This window comes from Octopus bimaculoides, chromosome 8 (genome assembly GCF_001194135.2).
Source record: "Octopus bimaculoides isolate UCB-OBI-ISO-001 chromosome 8, ASM119413v2, whole genome shotgun sequence".
NCBI lineage: Eukaryota > Metazoa > Mollusca > Cephalopoda > Octopoda > Octopodidae > Octopus > Octopus bimaculoides.
This window is the reverse complement of record NC_068988.1, coordinates 28,692,591-28,702,628: the sequence shown is the minus strand read 5'-3', so window position 1 is coordinate 28,702,628 and position 10,038 is coordinate 28,692,591. Positions and strand designations below refer to the sequence as shown.

The following is a 10,038-nucleotide window of genomic DNA, read 5'->3' as shown; positions in this document are numbered from 1 at the left end:
ATATATATATATATATATATATATATATATATATATATATATATATACATATACACACACGCACATACACATGTACATATGTATACACATATACATGCATACATATATACATAGATATGTGTGTATACACACACACACACACACATATCCTTTCAAAGGCAGACCAGATTTGGTGAAACTAATATAATTCATTTTACTATTTACTTATTAATATATTCATGAATCATTATTACAAAAGATTCAGAAAATGCAAAATGCTTAAATGAGAAACCAAAAACATGCATTTTTAACTAACAAACCATGCTCCCACCCCAACACCACTTTGCATCCATAAAGTGTCAAGTCCCTTGGCAACTAGATTCTGTAACACCATGGTAACAGTCTCATTCTCAGACTACTTCAATGATACACCTCCTACCTACAAGTCCCTCCTTTCTCTCAAGATCTGCTCTTCTTTTTCTCTTAAGTTCATTGGTGAAACAGTACCTGATCTCCATTGCCCTCTACTTGACAAACACACCTGGTCACTCTGTTATGCTTTTGGAGCAACCACCTCCACAGCTAATTAGGTCACCTAGATTAGAGAATCAATTAAGTATCTCCATGAAACTTTCCATTCATTTCAAAGTATTTCATATATCATCTTACTGCTTATTCAATAAGGATTCTAATCACTCACTTAACTTCTTGCACAATTTGGTCTCCAATATTAGTAGATGCATATCGCATGGTTATCATTGCAAATTTCCCTAATCTTTTATGCCATTTAAAATTAGCAACCTTTCAGGCTGGTTTCAACTTGAGGAGCAGAGAAAAATCTGGAGGGACCACATGAGCAACTACAATGTCATGACAGCATCAAGGTTTTGTCAGCCAACACTTCTGGCCCCTTTCTTTGCAGTGCCTCTCTCAAATAATTCAGAACATCCAAATTGATCACCTGGTCACATGAAACAAACTCATGATGAACAATGCCCAGCCATCAAAAAAAATGCAGTCAACATCATCTTCACATCTGAACAACTCTGACGTGCTTTTTTTTTTGGCTGAAGCAATGATTATTAAACCCATTGTGAAGACTGCTTTTTTGTTTTGATGTTGCAGTCACAACATGTTCCATCATTTGTTATGACATTTTTTCAGAAAGTTTCCATCAGTATTCAGCTAAACAGATCTCCTGACTGATTGTGACTTTGAACTCTTTTCCTTCACAAATTTTGAAAGTACGTGATGCAACTTCAATTTTACTTTTGAAATTATGTAGCATGAACTTTTACAGATGCCTACTTCTTCAGCAACTTCACTGAGAGTAAGGGACAATTTTCAAGGATCAACACAAACATATTCACAATAGAATCATTGCTCATTATTGAGGGAAGTTGTCCAAATTTGGGGTCATATTAGGGAGATGTTCTGATTTTGAAAGACTGGCACTGCTTGTGACATTGTGTAAGATTCAAACAACCACTTCCATAGACCTGTGGCAACAGAAGAAAGACTTAAGACTTGGGTCTGTCATGAACTTAGAACTCTTAAGGCTTGAGCTTATCCAAGTTTACAAAGAGTGTAAGTGATTGAGATTACAATCCACCACACTGAATGGGATGCCAGTCTATCACAGAGTTAACTTCCCAGTTGTTGCAGGGTCACTCCTTTACGGCTGAGTGGACTGAAGTAACATTAAATGAAGTGGTTTGCTCGAGAACACAACACATCGCCTGGTCCAAGAATCAAAATCACAACCTTATGACAGTGAGTGTAACACCATAATCACTATGCCACATGCCATCACCCAACAGAAGAAAAGTCACCATAAAAATTTTCCCAATTTGAAATAGGATTTCATACAAACACAATCCTCATCCAAATCCTTCATTGATCAACTTATATTAAATTTCCAAGTGCATTGGACATACGTTCAGTCTAGCATCTCTAAACCAATGATGTGTAATGCAGCTAATATGAAGCTGAAGGTTAAGACAGCAAGCTGGCAACATTGTTAGTATGCCGAGCAAAAAGCTTAGTGGCATTTCTTCCGATATTTACATTCTGAGTTCAAATTCTGCTGAGGTTGACTTTGCCTTTCATCCTTTTTTCAGGGTCAATAAAATAAGTACTGGTCAAGCACTGGGATCAATGTAATTGACTTAAACGAACCACCCCGTCCATGTCAAACTTACTGGCCTTGTGCCAAAATCTGAAATATCAAGCTGAAGGTCAAGGTCATCTATACACAGCATTGTAGTGCTGACTGGTTGATGTGCTATATTAAAAGTCCAGTTTTATTTGAATGATGATAGACAACAGCCACAAAAGAGCTTCGAAGTGGTCATTTTAACTGTGAGACTAGTTTTAATTCTTCCCTGATGTTCTTCCCTTCCATGCAGCCTTGATATCAACGCAGCTGATCACCCATTGATGGATACATTTCATCACCAAATGTCCATGCAATTGGCTCATTTTATCAGACTGGTAGCAGGAATGTTGGCAGAGACTAAAATACCAACCCACAACCTAGGAGCCCAACCCAAATTACTACTCAGTAGTGAAAATAACTAAATAACACAAAGAGAAGTCTGTTGAGGGCTGATGATGTCAGCAAGTGACTAACCCATTCCAGTCTGGTAGGACTTAAAGAATTTATCTTTTTATCAGTAACTAGTCTGACCAGCAAAAGATACAATAAACTCAGTAGGTGTTTAACTTATTAGATCCCAGTGTTATAAACAAGTACTATTTCGACAAACAACATATAGGACTGTCATTAACAATCTCATTTTCTAGTTGCTTTTCTTTGACAGACAGCAACTACATATATAGTTTGTTCATTCATTAATTAGCCAACAGTCACAGCTCAGTCAAAGTCAACAGCCAAACGAATCTACAACACTCTGACAGTGGCACACTTTTCCATGGACCGATAGAATGCCTTGTGGCAGATTTTCTAGAGCCAGATGTAGTTTCTTGTCACCAACCCTCACCGGTCTCCATGTAAGGTAATAATACCCCATAGCCAGACATGTTTTTTCACAGAAGACTGGAAATGAACAACCTCACTTGTATGACACTGATACTCATTTATAACCATCGCATCATGTCTAGACAAGGATACACACAAATACATATGTACACATATATATATCATGGGCTTCCAAACAGTTTCCGTTACCAAATCCACTCACAAGACCTTTGCCCAAGGTGTGAGCTCCTTAGCCATACAGTCGTTTAGAGAACAAAACATAGTAACCATACCTTCATGTTGGCATCCATAGGTTCCTACAAGTAAACAATAATAATATATAAATATTAACCACCAAAGATAAGAAATGCAAAGGAAATGTAATATATTAATTTTATATATAATGAGAGAGCAAGAGAGAGAGAAAGAGAGAATTATAGAAATGATTCAGTTATTATCGGAAGACTGACACAACCAAAAGATAACAGCTTACATAAATTGACAAACTGAAGATAAACTAAATGTTAAAGTCAACAGAACAGAAATGTATTAAATCTTAATCACCAACAGATTAATATAATCTGAAACAATTGAGCTAAAACTCATGTGAAGACACAGACCAGGAAATATCACTAATAAGGAATACATTCATGTGAAGATAAGGATCAAATTCATTGTAAACACAATGGCAAAACTGGTTAGTAAGCTTGCCCGCTCAGTAAGATATGCATGGTTCAATTTCTGTCAGATATGATCACATACAATTGATATATAAAACGGAAAAGTTATGAAGATATACACAGGGCAATTTAATTCCTATATGCCCAAAATGACCTAGGTAGGCATTAGATCATCAATACATGTTAATGACAGTTGTTTGGTTATAATCAAGAAGAGGGGAGATATTAAATCTAGTGTTAAACACCAGCTTTATAAACAAATGCATGATTATCAAATATGTCAAATTATCAAATACATAATGATTATCAAATACTAATGCTAATTGTACTAATACCAAAGGCAACAAACTGACTGGATGCTTAGTAGCAGTTGTTCCAGTTCTTTACATTCTGAATTCAAATGTTGCCAAAATTGACTTAGTCTTACATCATTCTGGGGTTGACAAAATAAGTACCAGTTGAATGCTGGGGTCAGTGTAATCTAATAGACCTCTCCTCTAAAATTTGAGGCCCAGTGTTTATAGGGTTAGGGTTAGGGTCATGAGTATTTTTGCCATATTTGGTGAAAAATTTGTGGCAGTGTATTGAACAGATTTTCACCAAATTTGGCAAAAATACTCATAACCCTAAAACCCTAACCCTAACTCTAAAACCCAAACCTTAACCCTAAAACCCTAAAGCTAAAACCAGTACAAACACACGAACGATGTCATAAATAACAGTACCGCCGACAGTTGTTGTTGACAAACAACGGCACTAATTTTATTCAAAGGAAAAATCCCATTACACCACACAACGTTTTGTTGACAATAGCATAGGAAATGCATGAGCACTGCACATTCTCGTTTCTCCCTCTCCTCCCTCCAAAATATCTAATGTACACATTCATGCACACACACATACATGTGTACATACATACATACATACATACTACAGATCCAATCCATCACTGGAACTGTAAAAATCTGTAAAACTTTCCAGAAATTTGTCATTTAAATATATATAAACATGTCTAGATATGCAACTATAAGCATGAGAATACATAAAACAAAACATACAAATCTGTACACATACATACAAACAAACAAAAATACCCTATTGTTGATGTTGACATTCCAATGAAGGAACCTTTGATTTAGGTTAGAAACCAGCTCTTCCTCTGTTGGCAAGAAATCTTGAAATAAAACTGAACAATGATCATTCATACATACTTTCATCAGATATATGCATAAACCAAACCACATTCAATATACAGACAAATCTAATGGCATTTTATATAGATATGAATGTCTACAAATTCTGCAGTAACCCAAAATAGAAGAATTATAAATCTCACTTAAGATTTATCAATAAAAAAAAAACTTTATTTTCAATAAAAAAAAAAAATCAATGTTTTCAACATAAAAGCATACTACCATCATCACGCAATGGCCAGAGCTAGAATCCTTTTGATCATAGGTCTATCTTCCTGATCAGGGCTCACTAGGGGCTAAACAACAACAAAATGTTTGATTTGAAGCCAACATGAAAGCCTGTATAGGGTCACCCAATCTGTTAGAAACAGCAGCTAAATCACTCCCAAATACATCTTATAGTCTTATAAAATAAGACGCTGAAGGATAAAGTGTAGGGCATATATCATCATCATCGTTAACCCTTTAGCATTCAAATAAGTTATATCCAGTCAAAATATTCTACCTGTTTTATGTTCAAACAAGCCAGATCTGGCCTTTCATATCTATCCTACAATGCATTTTAGAAATAAATAATCACATCATTGAAATATCAAAGCCATAAGATAATCTTTTCTACTCTAGGCACAAGGCCTGAAATTTTGGGGGAGTCAATTAGATCGACCTCAGTGCGCAACTGGTGCTTAATTTATTGACCCACACATTACGGGGACATGACACACATTGGTTGTCAAGCGATGGTGTTGGGACAAACACAGACATACAAACATATATATATTTACTGACTGGCCTTCGTAGGATTTTCGAGCGAGATCGTTGCCAGTGCCCCTGGACTGGCTCTTGTGCGGGTGGCACATAAAATGCACCATTTTGAGTGTGACCGTTGCCAGTACCGCCTGACTGGCCTTCGTGCGGGTGACACGTAAAAGCACCCACTACACTCTCTGAGTGGTTGGCGTTAGGAAGGGCATCCAGCTGTAGAAACTCTGCCAAATCAGATTGGAGCCTGGTGTTGCCATCCAGTTTCACCAGTCCTCAGTCAAATCGTCCAACCCATGCTAGCATGGAAAGCAGAGGTTAAATGATGATGATGATGATGATATATATATATATATATATATACGACGGGCTTCTTTCAATTTCCGTCTACTAAATCCACTCACAAGGCTTTGGTCAGCCCAAGGCTATAGTAGAAGACACTTGCCCAAAATGCCACGCAGTGGGACTGAACCCGGAACTATGTGGTTGGTAAACAAGCTACTTACCACACAGCCACTCCTGCGCCTATGTATTTTTTTCTTCTTAGGGGTTATCAAGAATACAGATGATTTAAGGGTGATTTTATTGTTATTTGTAGCAAGTCAATCAACAACATATGGCTTGTGCATGCTTTTCATAGTTGCCAAAGGAGGAGGTGGTTGACGATTGAATCAATCTTATCTCTTCTTGCCATCCCCAGTATATAACTGGTTCTTAGTTTGATGATTCGCAAACTAAACTGAATGAGAACGTCCAGCATGGTTTGATCTGAACTCCATATGAAAGAGTATAACTAATGCAGTCGCATGGCCTGCTAGAAATAACAGCCAAATCACACACTACCATCTTTGAAAAAAAGTGCAGACATAATGGATAATGTTATCTTAAACATACAATATTTGGGGGTAAAAATTTGACCTCAAACTTAAGTCAGGTTTATTTTGATCTGCGTTTGACCTGAGCTCAAAAGAAATAAAAAACTAGACGGCATACGGGCGAATGAGACTCCTTATGTAGTCGCTCGACTCGCTAGAAATAATAACCCAATCTCTCTCACTTCGCACCCTAACCTCTTAAATAAGGAAAGGGATAGATCGTGTTGTTCAGACATACCCCTAAAAAGATAGGTGAAACCGATCAGGGCTGGCCTGGGGCTAAACAGAATCACCTAGTAGAAAGGCATCCAGCGATCTAAAATTTCGTCTCTGCTGCTACGTTGCCGTCGAGTGTCATAATAATGACTTAAGCTGCTTAGATGTGATTTGATAAATTAATAAATAAATATCTCACACATGTACCCATCACATCTTCCTTCTGTCTGGACATAATTTATCGATTTCATTGACTGAGAGAGTAAAGGCCTCAGATTTACGAGGCAGAAAAGAAATTCGATATATTTCGACGCTTTGTGTTTTGTCCAAAGGCATTTATCAGCATAAATGAAGTCTTAGTCTTCTTTTATAACTCCAACTCCATTCACATCTCAGATGCTTTATCGGAATATTAAATCGACCACTATTGCTTTCACTTGTATTATATTTCATCGACCTCGGAAGGATGAAAGGCCAAAATTGACTTCGGACTGATTTGAACTCGGAACGCAAAGTACCGCAATTAGATATCATAAAGCATTTTATCTGAAACTCTAATGATTCTGCAAATCACATCGCCTTGTATATTTGTAAACGAGATAATGCAGTTTTGTGCAGGTTTTCACTGAGAATCGAAACCCAGTCCTCGGAATCAGCTAACTAGCTTACAAACGTTATGCTAAACAAAATTTCCCCATCACCACCACCACTAACATAATCATCATAGTATGTTACAAAGAGTTCTTCTTCTAAATTATCGATATTTCTTCTTACTTCCACCCTCTCTCTCCCACACATACACAAACACTAATAGAGATTTCTAGACATGTGTTCAAAGAATAGAGACATCTAATCAGGGACGAGATAGAGATCTATTTGTACAGGCCGACCCAACCACTAGCTTGTATATGTGCGCGATATCCACGTGTACGCTAAATAGTGAAAAAAAAAAGAACAAGATCGCATTTTCAGTCCAGTAAAGAACTCTTAAATAAAAAATGGCACATGCTTGAAAATATAGTTGTTGTTGTTGTCAGCGCTAATCAAGCAAACATGTGGTGATCAAGGGCGTTGTAACCATGACCACCTCATACGACAATTTTTCTTTTAATTTTTTTCAGTCATGCTGCATCTAGGACTACGCTAATAAATCTTTTTCTTTGTTTTTGTCTTTTGTTTCTTTTTTCAGACAGGCGCAGGCATGTCTGTATGACTAAGAAACTCAGACTTTGCAACCACGTGGTTTTGGGTTCAGTCCCAATGCGCGGCACCTTGGGCAAGTGTCTTCTCCTTACGGCTTTGGGCCGAACCAATGACTTTTGAGTAGATTTAGTACACGGAAACTCGTGTGGAAACCCGTTGAATGTGTGTGTGCTTGTCCCCATCACCACTTGACAACCGCAGTTGGTTTGTTTACGTCTCCTTAATGCAGCGGTTCGGCAAAAGAGAAGGAGAGAAGAAGTACCAGGCCTTAAAAAAGTGCTGGGATCGATTTGTTCGACTAAAATCCGTCAAAGCGGAGCCCCAGCATGGCCGCAGTCCAAAGACTGAAACAAGGAAAAAAATAAAAGAATGTGTGTGTGTGTGTGTTCACCACCGCCTGACAACCTGCGTTGGTTTGATTATATCCCCAGTAACTTAGCGTTTCGGCAAAGACACCGAGAGAATAAGTATCAGATTTTAAAATTAAGTCATGGAGTCGGTTTGTTCGATTAAACCCTTCGATTCGGTGCTCCAGCATGACCGCAGTCCAATGACTGAAATAAGTAAATAAAAAATAAAAGATATTGCGACTCGGACTACATAATACAAAACCCTTCCATTCCTATTTTATTAGGTGGAACCCCTGTAGCCATTCGATGTTTACCAAGAAAGTAATTCCTCTTATATTTTGATAATGAAATATTAGCAATTGTATTTTAACAAAATACGAACTTAAAATATTTTACATATTGTACAAGTATAATCAATTGGTAATTTTTCAGATTAACACCCGCACGATTTTCACAAGGGTGTTAGGGTTAGGGTTTTAGGATCAGGTTTTAGGGTTAGGATTAGGGTTAGGGTTAGGGGTTACGGTTACGGTTAGGATTAGGGTTAGTGTTTTAGGGTCAGGGTTAGGGTTAAGGTTAGGATTAGGGTTAGGTTTAGGGTTAGGTAATCGTGCGGGTGTTAATCTGAAAAATTACCAATCAATTTATTGTACATATATTTTAACAACAAAATAATCTTATAGGGACCCTGGTTTAGAACCACTGGGGTTAACGGAAACGGAGAGGAAGTTCGTTAGATGGCTAATCCCTGTAATTCAAAGTTGCAGACAGACTTGGTGCATTTTGTTTGACACTGATTCGACCAGAGAAATACGTTATAAGGGACACACGTGTCCGAAGAAGATATTCATCTACTTACACGTTAACCTAACGTTAATCTAGTTCAGCCGATCATCGAACAATTGAATGCCTGTCATCGAAATCGAAGGCGAACGATTTATCAATAACCCATCCTTTACGTCAGCAGGTTTTCATTCATGGAGAAGTAATAAATCTTCAAAGATTTATGATGTTTATCTCATAGGTATTAAAGGGGCTTGAATACGATATTAGATCGGGAGGGAAGGCGGGATGGATACATACATAAACGATAATGTATACACACACACACACACGCGCGCGATGTTTTGTTCTTATGTCAAGTTAGATATCTTTTACTTTTTTACTTGTTTCAGTCATTTGACTGCGGCCATGCTGGAGCACCGCCTTTAGTAGAGCAAATCGACCCGGGGACTTATTCTTTGTAAGCCTAGTACTTATTCTATCGGTTTCTTTTGCCGAACTGTTAAGTTACGGGGACGTAAACACACCAGCATCGGTTGTCAAGCAATGCTAGGGTGGTGGGACAAACACAGACACATAAACACAGACACACACACAAATATATATATACATATATACGACGGGCTTCTTTCAGTTTCCGTCTGCCAAATCCACTCACAAGGCTTTGGTCGGCCCGAGGCTATAGTAGAAGACACTTGCCCAAGATGCCACACAGTGGGACTGAACCCGGAAACATGTGGTTGGTAAGCAAGCTACTTACCACACAGCCACTCCAACATTAAACTGAAAGATTATTCAATGTTTTTAAGATCCAACATGTTTATTAAACTTGTACAAGAAACTGGATGAAACTTAAACCTTTTCTTTGTAAACTTCGAAGTCAAAGTTTAATAAATACACACACACACACATACATCATCGTCCTCTGTCATCGTTTTAACATCCACTCTACCATACTGTCGCCAACCCCAACTGTTTCCAAGTAAGGTAATATTTCCCCACGACCAGACGTGTTTTCAC

The 10,038-nt window shown here is 37.7% G+C and overlaps 1 protein-coding gene across 4 annotated transcripts in view; it reads right to left on the bottom strand.

Annotated features, from left to right (window-relative positions):
- LOC106867361 (uncharacterized) overlaps positions 1–10,038 on the bottom strand; it is a 65,885-nt gene that overhangs the window by 44,051 nt on the left and 11,796 nt on the right. For all 4 annotated transcript variants that reach the window (XM_052970016.1, XM_052970015.1, XM_052970018.1 and 1 more), the window contains exon 2: positions 3,253–3,276. The gene's annotated coding sequence lies outside the window, so the exon portion shown is untranslated. The remainder of the gene's footprint in view (positions 1–3,252; positions 3,277–10,038) is intronic.